The sequence below is a fragment of the Zootoca vivipara genome, chromosome 2 (assembly GCF_963506605.1).
Source record: "Zootoca vivipara chromosome 2, rZooViv1.1, whole genome shotgun sequence".
NCBI lineage: Eukaryota > Metazoa > Chordata > Lepidosauria > Squamata > Lacertidae > Zootoca > Zootoca vivipara.
In genome coordinates this window covers 29,360,899-29,376,264 of record NC_083277.1, presented here as the reverse complement: position 1 = coordinate 29,376,264, position 15,366 = coordinate 29,360,899, and the positions used below count along the sequence as shown (strand labels likewise).

At 41.3% G+C, this 15,366-nt stretch overlaps 1 protein-coding gene across 18 annotated transcripts in view; it reads left to right on the top strand.

Annotated features, from left to right (window-relative positions):
- FOXP1 (forkhead box P1) overlaps positions 1-15,366 on the top strand; it is a 548,710-nt gene that overhangs the window by 155,160 nt on the left and 378,184 nt on the right. For 16 of the 18 annotated variants that reach the window (XM_060271348.1, XM_060271340.1, XM_035106646.2 and 13 more), the window contains one exon: positions 5,182-5,241. The exons of the other annotated variants lie outside the window; for them this stretch is intronic. The gene's annotated coding sequence lies outside the window, so the exon portion shown is untranslated. The remainder of the gene's footprint in view (positions 1-5,181; positions 5,242-15,366) is intronic. 18 annotated transcript variants of the gene reach the window in all.

Genomic DNA, 15,366 nt, shown 5'->3' with positions numbered 1-15,366 from the left:
TTGGGAAAGATTGAGGGCACTAGGAGAAGGGGACAACAGAGGACGAGATGGTTGGACAGTGCTCTCGAAGCTACCAACATGAGTTTGACCAAACTGCGGGAGGCAGTGCAAAACAGGAGTGCCTGGCGTGCTATGGTCCATGGGGTCACGAAGAGTCGGACACGACTAAACGACTAAACAACAACAACAATTCCCTTTAATGAAATGGGACTTGCTTCTAAGTCAGGTGTTGGCATATTTTTTTTGCCATGTTCCTCAGACTTTGTGGCGGGCTGGAGAAGCAACGCCGGGGTGGGGGTGGGGGTAGAGCTGGAAGAAGAGGCGAGGGGGACAAGTAGTCCTCCCCACCAGCCCCAGCCACTGCGCTTACCTTCCCAGGGGCTGCTGCCGCCGCCGCCACTGCTGTTGCTTCTTGTGGGTAGGCAGAGCGAGCTCGTCTGCTCCACTCTCTGGCCCGCAGGAGCACCAGGGCGGTGGCAGCGGAGGGAAGATGAGCGGTGCGAAAGGGCTGGCTCCAGAGAGGGGCTGCTTAAAATGGCGCTCAGCCAGCTCAGCCCAGCCCCCCTTCCTCCTCTAGGCAGGGCAGTGAGAAGCCGGGAGGCAGAGGCGCCGCAGTGTGTGTAAGGTAGAAGGGGGGGAATGGAATGGCTCAGGAAAAAAATTGGCGCAGCCCGAATGAACAGAATCTGCACGCCGATCCACGGACAGTCTGCGGGCCGGATCCTGAAGGCAATTGGGCCTGATCCGGCCTGCAGACCTTAGTTTGCCGACCCCTGTTCTAAGTAGACATGTATAGGATTACACTGTTAATGTCTTGATGGTGCATCACTTCTAGGTTTTGAATTGGCTTCAAACATCTTACCATTACCTGGCGTGCTATGGTCCATGGGGTCACGAAGAGTCGGACACGACTAAACGACTAAACAACAACAACATCTTACCATTGTAGCTTCTAGATGCGATATTGCAGTGCTTATCTGTTGATCAAACCTGAGATCGCAATGAAGCCATATGCAAAGATCAGAGGAGTGATTGTGTTTCTTCAGAAGGCATAGCATGCAAAGTCAGAGAAGAGGAGGGACAGGAAATAGGTATTAATGTTTAGCACTCCTAATGTTTAGGTTTGCCTATTAGACTTGCCTGCAAATGAAGGTCCCTGAACCTGTAAGGCCCTTTCAGTTAAAGAATTCTATTACTTATGTAACTGCTCTGTGTGGAGGATGACAAATTAAATGGCCATTTTATTGCACAGAGTTGCTTTCGCTCATCATGAAAGTGTTCCTGATTTCCACATCCCAACCAAGCATTAAAAGCCCTGTTTGGGGAATCCATTTTATATTTGTGAGGCTGTATCACCCATCATTAGAAGCTTTGAAACTTTTCTTTGAGACTCTTTATTTTATAACTTTTCTTGTGTACAATATTGATAAGTTGCATGACATGGCCCAGAGGCTTATAGACTGATGATGAGCAAAGTGTCTTTGAGCTGACATTGTGGTAACACAGACACATTACTTTGTATACTTCACTGTTCGATCATATGGTTCTGATGAAAAACCGAACTTGTTGCATACCTGCAAAAAAGAAAACAAAGAAAGAAAACGTTTAGGTTATACACACACACACACACACACACACACACACACACACACACACATATATATGTAACAGAATTGGCAGATGCCTTTGGCAATGTGTGTGACAATGAGGTGTGCATGGAAGGGGTCAAAAGGCAAAAGCGTAATTTAAATATTATTGTAGTGTCTAGCACCTAACAGATTCATTTTATTATTGGAAAGCTTGAAATCTCCATCTCCTGGGAATGCTGAGGGTTGCTTTTCTTTTGGAGCTGGCCAGAAAGAGGCCTGAATTGGAATGGATGTTTTAGAAAGTTCAGACTTTCTGGCAGAGACTTCCTGTGGGCAAAATATGTAAACACTCTAAATACAAACAGAACTGGAATCTAGCTAGTGGGACATTTTCCTGTCATAAATGTCTAACAGCTTATTTTTAAATTAAAGTTCAACTACCATTCTTCTTAAAATGGATTCTGCTTATTCTCTCATGTTGACGCTCACTGTGTGTCTTTCACTGGTGAGAGAAACATTTCACCCTTCCTTGCAGTGGAAAGCTGATGCCCTGGAAGAAAGTAACTCTCTTGTGTCATTCTCAGTTACTCTATGGAGCAAACTCACTGTCTTTTTTTAAACATGTGAAGCATTTAAGAACTGTGAAGAAGAGGTATTTCCCTCAGAATTATTTAGATATTAGGCAGTGGCAGAGGGAAAGTCAGCAATGTAGACCAGGCTCATATGAATAGATTTTCCCTCAGAACAGGCACAAATATGAGGGCCCTTATATAGTATTCTGAGGAGGTTTCATGTAAGTACATGTGACTGTACCACTTCAGGGTACATATGAGGACGTTGCTTGTTTGAAAGTAGCCCCACATTAAAATGTCATTACACGTGTAAACTGCACATCATGGAGATTAGGTTAGAAGCCGAATCATGTGTGAGAGAAATTATGACCAGGATCAACTTTCAAACATATAGTACCCCATGTTTATGCTGAGGTGATAAAATCCTGTCAAAAGAGTGTACCACAACTCACCACATGTTTGAATCCACCTTCAAACTTATACCCAGAAAAGGTATTGCTCTGGACCAGTGGTTCTTAAACTGTGGTTTGTTCATGTTTAATGGGACACCATTTGTTTTCAGGAGGTCCATGGGAACATGACAAAAATAGAGATGAATGCGGACAGAATCAAAGTTTACTACTGTCTTGGCAAGCAGATGTTTCAGAGACCCGAAGCATATCTGAACGTAGTAACACCGACTCTTCTAGCAACGAGCACTCCCGCCTCTTTTTCTTTGGCTACACTACAGGGCAAAAATTAATTGAGTTTTAATTTGGAAACTTTTCAAGCGTTTTCTCCAACCAGTTGCATTCTGCAAACAGGAATAGGTATCCATAATACAAATTGGGTTTGAGCCACTGGTTGCATGAACCGACAGTTCACACAACCGATCTTTCTCATTCCTTCCTCCTCCCAGTAACCTCCACCCCCTAAAAAAAATCTCCAGAGATCTCTCTACTTGATTCTGGGTGATTTCTTCTCTCCCACTGCAGACCCGTATGACACAGCTTCCACTATTCAGACCTTCCCTGGCCTTCTTGGAGAGGGTTTCCATGAAGTACAGAAGGTTTCAGGGCAGAAGGGAAGAGGAAGAAGAAATCCCTTTTGCTTGTGCAGCCTCTGGATTCAACACACAATCCCTTTCCTAGATCATCTCATTCATTTCTTTGTTTAAAGAATTCTCCTGCCAGCCAAAAAGATGCTCCCGTATTTAAAAATGTAAATAATAAGACAGAAATGCATTTGGATATCTGGGTTAAAACAGTTTGAGAACCACAGTACAGTAGTTCAAGCACGATAAAGCCCATGGTTGACACCTTACCCTTGTTCACAGAACACTTATTCCCAGAGTCAGCTGTTTAGGAGGATTATTATCCCTGTTCTAAACACAGTTTATGTGAACATTTTGCTATGTGATGGTAAAGTGAACTAAATCGTGGGTAATGCTATTATAAATGTTTTGTGTGAGCAGAGTTTTTAGCTCAGGGTGTTGTGCTTATAAGTGCACTTACCACATTTATTTGAAAATAAGTACGTACAGATATTGTTGATTTAAATAAAACTTGGTTTGGAGTAAATATTAGGTTCATTTTCTGGGACACATTTGAAAATCCCGCCATTCCTCTTCATATTTTACATTGATTTTTATTTTATTTTACTGAATGGTTTAGAACTGTCTTCATTTCTATATTTCTATTTCCTTAATTCTGTATTATAAATTAATTGCCAGGAATAATATGTTGGATGTGACAAAATAAGCCATAGCTTAGACAGAAAACCAAACAGCTGAGCTATTATATTTTAAGTTATTTTCTCTCTTTTCTATCTCTTTTTCTATTGCTGTTTGTTGCTGTGATACAAAAAAATAGGAATAGAAATGTATAATTCCTTTAGGGGTGAAAAATAAATTAAAAATTCCTCTTTCTGTAGTCATTAACATAGCCAATTTACAAAACCCTTTATAAGAAAAATGGCTTTCTAATGGGGACACTGTCAGACTCTTAACTACACACTGCTGGGAGCCGCTCTAATAACGTCTAATGCAAGTTGTAGGGAAGCGAATCAGTAGCAGAAAGCAGGATCGCTGCTTGACTGCTCCCTTTCCTGACAGGAAGAAAAGGACAGTGATCAAGCTGAGGTCCTCAAAAGAGGCCCTTAAATCACTGGATAACATGAAGAATGGGATGTACACAGGCTACTGTAGAAAGCATATAACAAAGCATTTGAACTGTAGTGAGACAGATAATTCTTGTAGCAACATTTAGATGACTGTGATCTTTTTGCGTTGCACATTAAACTGTAGTAAAGTGCACCAAAGATAATGGAAAATGTTCACGTGTAGTCCTTTTTCTTTTCTTTTTTTAAAAAAGCTGTTTATGACATGACATTACCAAGAAGGTATTATGTTAAAGATTCTGCCAGGAAGGGAGGTGTTGGGGTCCTCTTCTGTGATTTAGCCATGCACTGTTTCTTAAAATGTAATAGAAAAAAAGTATTTAAAATATTATGTTCTTATTTAGCGCTGTCCTTAAGTTGTGGGATGTAGCCCTTATAAAAGGTTCCCCAAGCCTTAAGAAACAGAATAATCTCATTTTTAGGAGGTTAAAATAGAAAAGATAATTATATAATGTATCTGGCTCTCTTGGTTTTGGCCATATGTGTTCAAATTTCATAGCAACATTTAAGATGATAGGGTAGCAAGGGATGGATTTATTTCAGTCTCTTAAATGCTGTATTAGACGCATGATTTGTTTTTGGTGAAACTACAAATAGCGATTTGCCAGGGGTGGTGGCTACCAGGAGAGATCCAAGTTAGAAGGGTTATTAATTTCCAGCCCTCAGAACATTGGAAGTAGCTTTGTTTGAGAAGGGAGGAGGAAAAAGACTGGAAGAAAACCCTCACACTCCAAAGAACAGAAATGAAATTTAATCAATTCAATATGCATGTTAAAGGAAACATTCCGAAGGACAGATTTGGATTTGAACTGATCTTTCTTTCTTTTTTTCTCTTTCTTTCTCTCTTTCTTTCTTTCTGACAGCTAACTCCTCCTGAAACATGGCACAGTGACAATCAGTGACTGAAAAGTGAGGACAGCCAGGTTTGTTCTTTTTGTTAAATGTTGCTTTTAAATGGTATCAGATATGATTGTGATTAGAACACGAGTAAAATTGCTGGCTTGTGTCATGCATGTGGCACACCTCAGGGCAGATTCAGATAAGTGTTTATTTTCATTGTCACTGAGAGGAACCCTGTTGAGTTAGGCTATCTGAAGGGGTTCAGTTTGCAATGGAGCATGTTTTTTCATTATTATTTTTTACAAAGCTCATATTTTCACACTCCGTTGCATGTCAAGCCCTTCAGAAGACCTATATTCAAGTATCCAGTGCAGCAGCTGTTTCTCAGTGCATACATGCAGCATGGTTCCTGAACTTTATAAGAGGGACAACAGCTATCAATGGTTGATATTAAATAATGTTGACCATTGGAAATAGGTCACCATGTTCACAAATCAAGTTTTATGTAGTCAGCTACACAGTCCTTGCATGTGTACATTAGCCCCTAGCAAAACAAATACAAAAATCCCCAAATAAATAAGGTCTGCACATGCATGCAAGAGGTCCATACCATCATCAGGATGCAAAAGCAATAGTGCATTCGGAAAATGATTATTTGTCCACCCATATTCGCAATAGAATACTGACGTGAATTTATCTGAGATGTACCCAGCTGCTGGAGGCAAATTGCCATGTTAGCCACAAGGTAAAAGTGTAAGAGTTATATGCCTCTTTTATCGTATATGCACTTTCATCTAATCTCAGTTGATACGATTGATGCTGCTGAAACCCATATTCAGTCTATGGTACTGTACTCAATGTGGGGTAAAATGTTATTCTTTTCATATGCGACTTGAACATAAAAGGCGAAAGTATACAATTAATTTGCCAGCACTTTCTTTAAAATTGTATGCTAGGTTTCTGTGAAACACTGTATGAAGCAATATTCCAAGTAAATTATTGTTATTTACTGTGATTTTTTTTGCCTGCATATTTAAAAGTCAACAATTATGTTTCCCTTTTTTTGGCTTAATGGCTTTCTACAATATTTTTAGAAACCTGGTCAATTCTTTCTTCACTAAGTCTGAACATCTTTTTCACACACTGCAGTCTTAAAAATAACACCAAATGCAACTTTATAGACCAGCTATTTTTCTGAATCCATTAATGCATAAACGACTTTTTTTTTTAAGTGAACTTGTGGGACAAAATTGACTTGAAGCAATTGGAAAGCCCTTGATGGGATTTCATTATTTGTGTTATCTGGACACATAGGTGGCCTATGACAGGAGTTGGTGGCATCTGTCTAATTCATACTTGTCAGGGGTCAGAAATGTGAATACTGACATCATGACCAGCATTTTTGAAATAGGCTATAAAAAGGATACATAAATTCTGCTAATGCTAGTATGTAAAGTTAAAGGTCCCTATGAATTGTTGTGCCAAGAAAGAAGGGAGCTTAGTGACCACTGTGCCAGCATTAATGGTAAGTGCTATTACCTGTGACCTTGCACATAGCAATGAAACATTTGGCTATAAAAATAGTCCAACAACATTCAGATGGTCAAATAACAAAACTGTTGCATAGTTGAAGAGTGGGAAATGGCTTGGGTATGGAGAAGGGTGGCTGTGGATGACTGATGTGGGTACTATCCCAAAGGCATTTCAACTACTAGCAACCATTTACATTAGTGGTTATTACATAATAATAATAATAATAATAATAATAATAATAATAATAATAACAACAATAATTTTCCCCAACCACTCTGGACGGCTTCCAACAGAAAAATAAAATAAAATAATCGATTAAACATTAAAAGCCTCCCTAAGCAGGGCTGCCTTCAGATGTCCTCTAAAAGTCTGGTAGTTATTTTTCTTTTGACATCTGGTGGGAGGGTGTTCCACAGGGCGGGTGCCACTACCGAGAAGGCCCTCTGCCTGGTTCCCTGTAACTTGGCTTCTCGCAGCAAGGGAACCGCCAGAAGGCCCTCGGCACTGGACCTCACTGGACCTCAATCGTAACCTGATATATTAACTATACAATCCTCTGCATACTTATGCAGAAGTAGGTTTTGGCATGTCCAATGTGTCGCGTGTAAATTGTGGGCTTAATGTAAAAGTGAACATCATTAGCTTTATTGGTACTTAGCTGTATATTTCTTCAGTCTTTATGTTTGATGTTAAAGAGCTGATGCCATGTTGTTTTCGTTATAATTATTGGTATGTTTTAAACAGATTATGTATGGATAGATGTATATGTATCTATGTGTATAGTTTTAATTCTATCAATATTTAATTCTATTTTATGATGGATTTTTCAAGGTTTTAGTAGTTCTTATTTTTATATGTCTGTGACTGGACTTAACTGTCAGGGGCCCTTTACCTTTTTATTTTTATATGTAAACCACCTTGAGTGCTGTCAGGTAAAAAGGCAGGGTAAAAATAAATAAATAAATAAATAAATAGTAATAATAATAATTTTGGTATTCTGTGTGTTCTGAGGCTTTTTAGCTGATGGTTGAGGTACATCTCAAGAGTGCCTGATGCTATAGCAAATGCCTACTTAAGCACCTAATCCAGAAGGCAGAGGTTGATAATTGTTAATTAACAATAGCTAGTTAATCATTGTTCAGATATTCTATGTCCAAACAAGGTTCTTGAGGAACAATTGTACCATCACCTCTTCTATGGCCAGTCACTTTCTCCAGAAGGCCTTTGTTATATTCTGGTTTGAGTTGAACAATACCTTCCTTTTTGAAACAACATTCCAGCACTAAGTCCAAGCCACCTATGTAAACTCCAGCAGGGTGGACGACACATTAGCTCTTGTAACCTTGTGTCCTTGTCTACATGTGTTAAGTACTATACTGCACATGTACATGAGCTCAGACCTCTGAACAAGGGTCATGGTGCACCACCACCACAACTGGTTTTTCTTAGGGAATTACCGGTAGCAATGAGGCAACAAGCCAGAGTTTAGAGTAACTGAGCTGTGTCCAATTAATGGACACACACACCAAGGAGTGTGGTGGAGTCTCCTTCTTTGGAGGTCTTTAAGCAGAGGCTTGACAGGCATGTGTCAAGAATGCTTTGATGGTGTTTCCTGCTTGGCAGGGGGTTGGACTGGATGGCCCTTGTGGTCTCTTCCAACTCTATGATTCTATGATTCTAATGTGTTCCATCAGGATAAGAATTTTCACTTGCACAGTGAAACTCATGGAATCCGCTCCAGAGAGTTGGAGGAACCCGCAGAAGAGATCTAGAGGGTGCGTAGGAGGAGGGAAGGGGAATTCCTTTTTTTTTTCATTGAAAATTGACAGACTGGGTACATAGCATTTAGCTTGGATTGGCAACTGTTTGCTTAAATCTACAGGGGACGTGGGAGATGGGAAAGGCTGACAGATTAAAGCAGCATGGAACTGACTGGGGAAAGTTGGAGAATGAAAATGAGATGCGGAGGAAATAGATATATTTATTTTTGTTTATTTTTATAACATGTATCACTTAATATAGCAAAATCTCTAAGCATTTCACACAAGTAACACTCATAAAAAGCACATGAAAAAAGTAAATAAGTAATACTGAAATACAATAAAAATCCAATAAAATGTTAAGCAGTATTTATTTATAGAAACATAGAAGGTGAATTGGGTTAGACAAAGGAGTAAAAAATGTAATTAACACTTTGCCTGAAGCAGCATGGATTGCTTGGAGAGTTAGAGTGACAAGAAAGGAAGCAGAATTAGAGTTGTAGGGAGGAAATTGGAGCGCAAATATTACCTATTCAGTGTGAAGAAGGTAGAAGGGGTGCTCTTCCTACTGGGGTTTGTTGTGAATCTGGAGGTCATCCTTGGCACCCGGACACCAGAACTGCTTGAGTTGTTACTTAATTTTCAAAGGGCTAGACACCCTAGATTTTGCATGTCAGTGTGGCATCACTGAGTTGGGCTTACTTGCACTTCTAGTGGACGAAGGCAGGAGTAGCTTTTACAGGAAATAGGCTGGCTGCTCTTCAGTTTTTTGCTCCTTCCTGGACAAAGCACTCACATTCTCCTTTGGCTCCTCTTACTCCTTCATCTTGGCTTAGCAATTTTCTTCTTCTTCCGTGATTTCTACAGTTCAATTACTGACCCTTCACAGTCAGTCCTTTCCCTCCTCTCTACAGAATGGCTTCTAAGAGGGGTATATAAATGGCTTGCCTAGCCTAGGTCTCCAGGGCTTGCAGGTCATCTACAATTTTTATTTTTGTGAAGTGGCAGGTTCTCCCCCCACCCACTCTAGGGAATGTTGGAACCTTCTCCATGGCAAAGGGTCAGTAATTGAAGAATCTCAATCAAACAAGATGTTTCAAGATGCCCACTACATGCCATTGTTATGCTGTGCCCCAGCCCCTCTAGGTTTGTCTTCAAAGTTAGCGGACAGCAGATCCGAAACTTGCTGTCCCCTTTAGCCCTGCATGAAATAATACTTTCCTTGGTTGAGGCAATGAAAGGCCAGCACAAGCTCTGGCAAGCTATGGGTTCTCCTGGAATCTTTGCAAAGCTGATCATAGTTGATTAGTGTAAAAATTGTGGGGCTCAGGGATTGCTAATCTTAATGGGTACAAATTCAATTCACAATGGGTTGTGCAGTGCTTCCGGCAGGGTTCATTTCCTCTTTGGGAATCTATTTGGGATGTGTGTGAACATTTTGGAGGTCCCAGGACTGTTGAATACCGGTAAAGGGTGGACATATTTTCATGGTCTGTATTAATGGAGGAGGATAGCTATTGTACTTTCTGTTTTCCTGCCCCTTTTAACTAGACCTCTGTTTTAAGTAAAGGTAAAGGTAAAGGGACCCCTGACCATTAGGTCCAGTCGTGACCGACTCTGGGGTTGCGCGCTCATCTCGCATTATTGGCCGAGGGAGCCGGTGTATAGCTTCCAGGTCATGTGGCCAGCATGACAAAGCCGCTTCTGGCAAACCAGAGCAGCACATGGAAACGCCGTTTACCTTCCTATTTATCTACTTGCATTTTGACGTGCTTTCGAACTGCTAGGTTGGCAGGAGCTGGGACCAAGCAACAGGAGCTCACCCCGTCACAGGGATTCGAACCGCCGACCTTCTGATCAGCAAGCCCTAGGCTCAGTGGTTTAACCACAGCGCCACCTGGGTCCCTTAGACCTCTGTTTTAGTATACCACTTTCAGGCAAAATGGAGCCAATAATTAAAATGGTGGATCATCTTGGAAGAGTTTAATCTGTTCCTGTTGCCTAGCAATACATACAACCACACAAAATTGGAGCCAGGCTAGATAGGAGGCCTAGAGTGGAAGATGAAATCATTATAGATTGCAGCAACTCCACGTCCCCAACTGTTGAGCCTATTAAAAGCTACCATTATCAATTTTGCTAGGAGAACCAATGGAAATGTGCAAACAACAATGCAAAAAAAATACAGCAATGTATAAACTAGTTATCAAAGTTCAAAGTTTAGAGGGTCAGTCTCATTCTGTTCATATTAACATCAATAAATATTGATCCTCAAAGGAGAAAATATACTTTGAAGTATTTTAGCAAGCCAGCAGAAAGTTGAATCCATGGCTGCTGAAGGAAGACAAAGAGAAATTGTACCTTTTATTAGCTGGACCTGTCTGGTTTTACTTGTTCCAAGACATTCTGGTTTGGGATCATCATGACGCTTCATAGAAAACTAAACGTTCTTGGACTTTAGTTCTGTATTAGCCCAAGTCTTTCCATCATAATAATAATTTAATAATAATAATTTAATATTCATACCCCGCCCATCTGGCTGGGTTTCCCCAGCCACTCTGGGCGGCTTCCAACAGAAAAATAAAGCACAGTAATCTATTAAACATTAAAAGCCTCCATGAACAGGGCTGCCTTCAGATGTCTTCTAAAAGTCTGGTAGTTGTTTTCCTCTTTGACATCTGTTGGGAGGGCGTTCCGGAGGGCAGGCGCCACCGTCGAGAAGGCCCTCTGCCTAGTTCCCTGCAACTTGGCTTCTCGCAACAAGGGAACCGCCAGAAGGCCCTCGGTGCTAGACCTCAGTGTCTGGCAGAATGATGGAGGTGGAGACGCTCCTTCAGGTATACTGGACTGAGGCCATTTAGGGCTTTAAAGGTCAGCACCAACACTTTGAATTGTGCTCGGAAACGTACTGGGAGCCAATGTAGATCTTTCAAGACCGGTGTTATGTGGTCTCGGCGGCCGCTCCCAGTCACCAGTCTAGCTGCTGCATTCTGGATTAGTTGTAGTTTCCGAGTCACCTTCAGAGGTAGCCCCATGTAGAGCGCATTGCGGTAGTCCAAGCGGGAGATAACTAGAGCATGCACCACTTTGGTTAGACAGTCTGCAGGCAGGTAGGGTCTCAGCCTGCGTACCAGATGGAGCTGATAGACAGCTGCCCTGGACACAGAATTGACCTGCGCCTCCATGGACAGCTGTGAGTCGAAAATGACTCCCAGGCTGCGCACCTGGTCCTTCAGGGGCACAGTGACCCCATTCAGAACCAGGGAATCCTCCACACCTGCCTGCCTCCTGTCCCCCATGAACAGTACTTCTGTCTTGTCAGGATTCAACCTTAATCTGTTAGCCGCCATCCATCCTCCAACCGCCTCCAGGCACTCACACAGAACCTTCACTGCCTTCACTGGTTCTGATTTGAAAGAGAGGTAGAGCTGGGTATCATCCGCATACTGATGAACACCCAGCCCAACCCCCCTGATGATCTCTCCCAGCAGCTGCATGTAGATGTTAAAAAGCATGGGGGAGAAGACAGAACCCTGAGGCACCCCACAAGTGAGAGCCCAGGGGTCTGAACACTCATCCCCCCCCACCACTTTCTGAACACGGCCCAGGAGGAAGGAGCGGAACCACTGTATAACAGTGCCCCCAGCTCGCAACCCCTCTAGACGGTCCAGAAGGATGTTATGGTCGATGGTGTCAAAAGCCGCTGAGAGATCCAGCAGGACTAGGAAACAGCTCTTACCTTTGTCCCTAGCCCGCTGGAGATCATCAACCAGTGCGACCAAGGCAGTTTCAGTCCCATGATGAGGCCTGAATCCCGACTGGAAGGGATCCAAATGGTCCGCTTCTTCCAGGTGTGCCTGGAGTTGTTCAGCAACCACTCGCTCAATCACCTTGCCCAAGAATGGAAGATTTGAGACTGGGCGATAGTTGGCCATATTAGCCGCATCTATAGATGGTTTTTTAAGAAGCGGTTTAATGATCGCCTCTTTCAGCGGGTCCGGGAATACTCCCTCATAGAGGGAAGCATTTACCACCCCGCGGAGCCCATTGCCCAGCCCTTCCTGGCTCGCTTTTATTAGCCAGGATGGGCAAGGGTAATGCACTAAATAACTGATGGAAGACATTGCTTTCTTTTATAGGTGAGGAGGATAAAACATTCTTTCTGACTTCTAATTCTGGAAGGTTGTAGAACCAAGTAAATGTTCATTATAGTTTTTTTTTAAGTTCAAAAAATAATCCAGTTGAGTATATTTCACAGCTTAAATAGTGAATAGTGGATTTATTGGAGACATAGGAAGCTGTGAGTTTTTTTGGGGGGGGGGATTCACAATGGAAAGCTGATCTTCTGAACTGGAAATCTGTGTGACAGCATATTAGTAATCATTAGACTTTTAGTCCAGCAAGCAGGTTGTAGATTGTGCCCTTTAGGAGAGGGATAATAGACTTGATAGAAACATCACCGTTAGCCTGTCATTCAGTAGTTTAATGTCCTCTGACTGTGTTCTAGATACTGAAATTTTCCTGAACAGTAAAAAAGTGGCTTTGAAAATGATGCTGAACAGATTTAACCAAACACAGGAAAGGTTTTTCTGTGGCAGTTTGTAGCCAATAGTGAAAAATATAAAATTAAATGGGGTTTGCTTGTGACATGTTTCAGAAATGAGGAATAAAAGTTAAATTCCAATCCTTTAGGCACCAGTGGGGAATCTGGCCTAGAGGTCCAAATGGGGGCATCCTAATTTGTCAATAAGGCCATTTCCCCAAGCCATGCACACCTGCCCCCCCCGATTAATATATGATATTAGGTGTTGTGCAGGTAAAGATGCAGCATCAGACGAACATTTATTCAACACTGTTTTTAATTTGGCACCCAAATGCAACTCTATCTGGGTTGGTTCCAATCTCCCGCTTGGGAGCTTATGCTTGGAAACAATTCCTGTCCAAAGCAGGATTTACAGGTGCCACCAAACATTAAAAAAAAAAACACCTGAAAATTCCTTTCCCTTTGATTTCAAGTTGCCTGGGCAAAGGAAAACCCTGGGCAAAGGAAAACCGAATATCATGGTGACATCGGATGATTACTCAGAATGGCTTGTGGAGGTCAGGATCTGGTCTGCTGGCCAGATTCATTTCCCACCCCTGACTTAAGTTCACTTCAATGTGAATTTAAATTAAAAGTAAATAAAAGTAAAATAATTCTTGTTTTAGGAGGCTGAGAATCTGCTAGCCATGGTAGCTAACAGATAACATGGTGAACTCAAATTACAGGTTTCCAGGGCCTGTACATTGAATGAACAAAAAGTCATCATCAGTATGACTTGCTTGTGAGTTTCTCAGAGGCATGTAGATGGCCACTGTCAGTGATGAAATAAGTTTATTGATATGTTAAAGTGATCTATTAGAAAAAGTTACTATGGACATCTGCATTAGTTTTAGAAATTTAGCATACTGAACTTCTGTTACTATCTAAACAAAACACCAGTTAAGAGTTTAATGGAAAGAAGAATGATATGCCCAGTTATATCATGGTTAAAGTTGTATAGTCATAGTATTTCAAAATTTAGAAAGAAGTTGGTGTACATCCTTCATAAATAAACAGAACTTGGAACTTTGTCAGAGTTGTCATAGAAACATGCATACAGTTTATTGAAGTAGAACGTCTGGATGTATGTACTGTATGTTTCTTCTACCCATCTTCTCTACATTAACACTTGTGGGTTTATTTATATTTTAACCTCCTCATCCCTAAAGATGGCATTTTGGCAGGTAATATAATTTAAAACAATAGAGGTATTTTAAATTAGATTTGTTAAAATTCTACTGTTCTGTGGAAAGATCCTCATACTTGGCCATAACTTCAGAATGTGGGTATAACAAAAACTTGTTTCATGACCCACATAAGCTACCCTTTGGAAGATTTGTTGTTGTTGTTGTTTAGTTGTTTAGTCGTGTCTGACTCTTCGTGACCCCATGGACCAGAGCTCACCAGGCACTCCTGTCTTCCACTGCCTCCCGCAGTTTGGTCAAACTCATGTTGGTAGCTTCGAGAGCACTGTCCAACCATCTCATCCTCTGTCATCCCCTTCTCCTTGTGCCCTCAGTCTTTCCCAACATCAAGAGTCTTTTCCAGGGAGTCTTCTCTTCTCCTGAGGTGGCCAAAGTATTGGAGCCTCAGCTTCAGGATTTGTCCTTTCAGTGGATAGGTTTGATCTACTAAGGGTCAATTTGTGTGATCAATTCCATATACTTGATCAGCTGCAGGAGCTCTTTGACCAATACAGAGCTTGGAGATGTAATTGTGAGAATCTAGGATTGCTAAGAGGGAAGGGGTTTGACACAGCTGTGAATTCTGTTACCGTGAGAGCTCAAGAAAAGTGTAGCGTTGATTTTGGAAATGGCTCTGATCCACCTCTGTATACTGTACTTCCTGGTGGATAGGCAGTTTCCCCTTGTGATTAAGGATACAAGCTGTAGAGGAGTGGGATATTTTGTGTAAACTGGTCCTTTGGCCCTGTTGGATTTGGCAGATCCCTAGTAAAAGAAAGATGTAAAATTTCAAAACCATGAACCACCAGTTGCATATGGCCTGCTTATTTTCTTACTGCATGATAGAGGACATTTTAAAAAAATTCTTTGGCTATCCTGACATTTCTCCTACACTTACTTTTAGCAGCAAAGCTGTTCTTTACTAAGAGGTATTTGATAATATAGTTTGTATTCGTATCTCAGAAAGAAATGCTTCTATAGAAAGTTCAAGAAGTAAATATTATAATCAAAGAAGCATCATAAATAACTTTTATGTCTAAATCAAGCTATTAAAAGCTTTTTTTATTTTTAAGTAGATAGGGGAATAAAATAGCTGCATAGTTCATAAAGTGGTGTACTATTACTGCCTGCTGTGCCCATGAATTATGC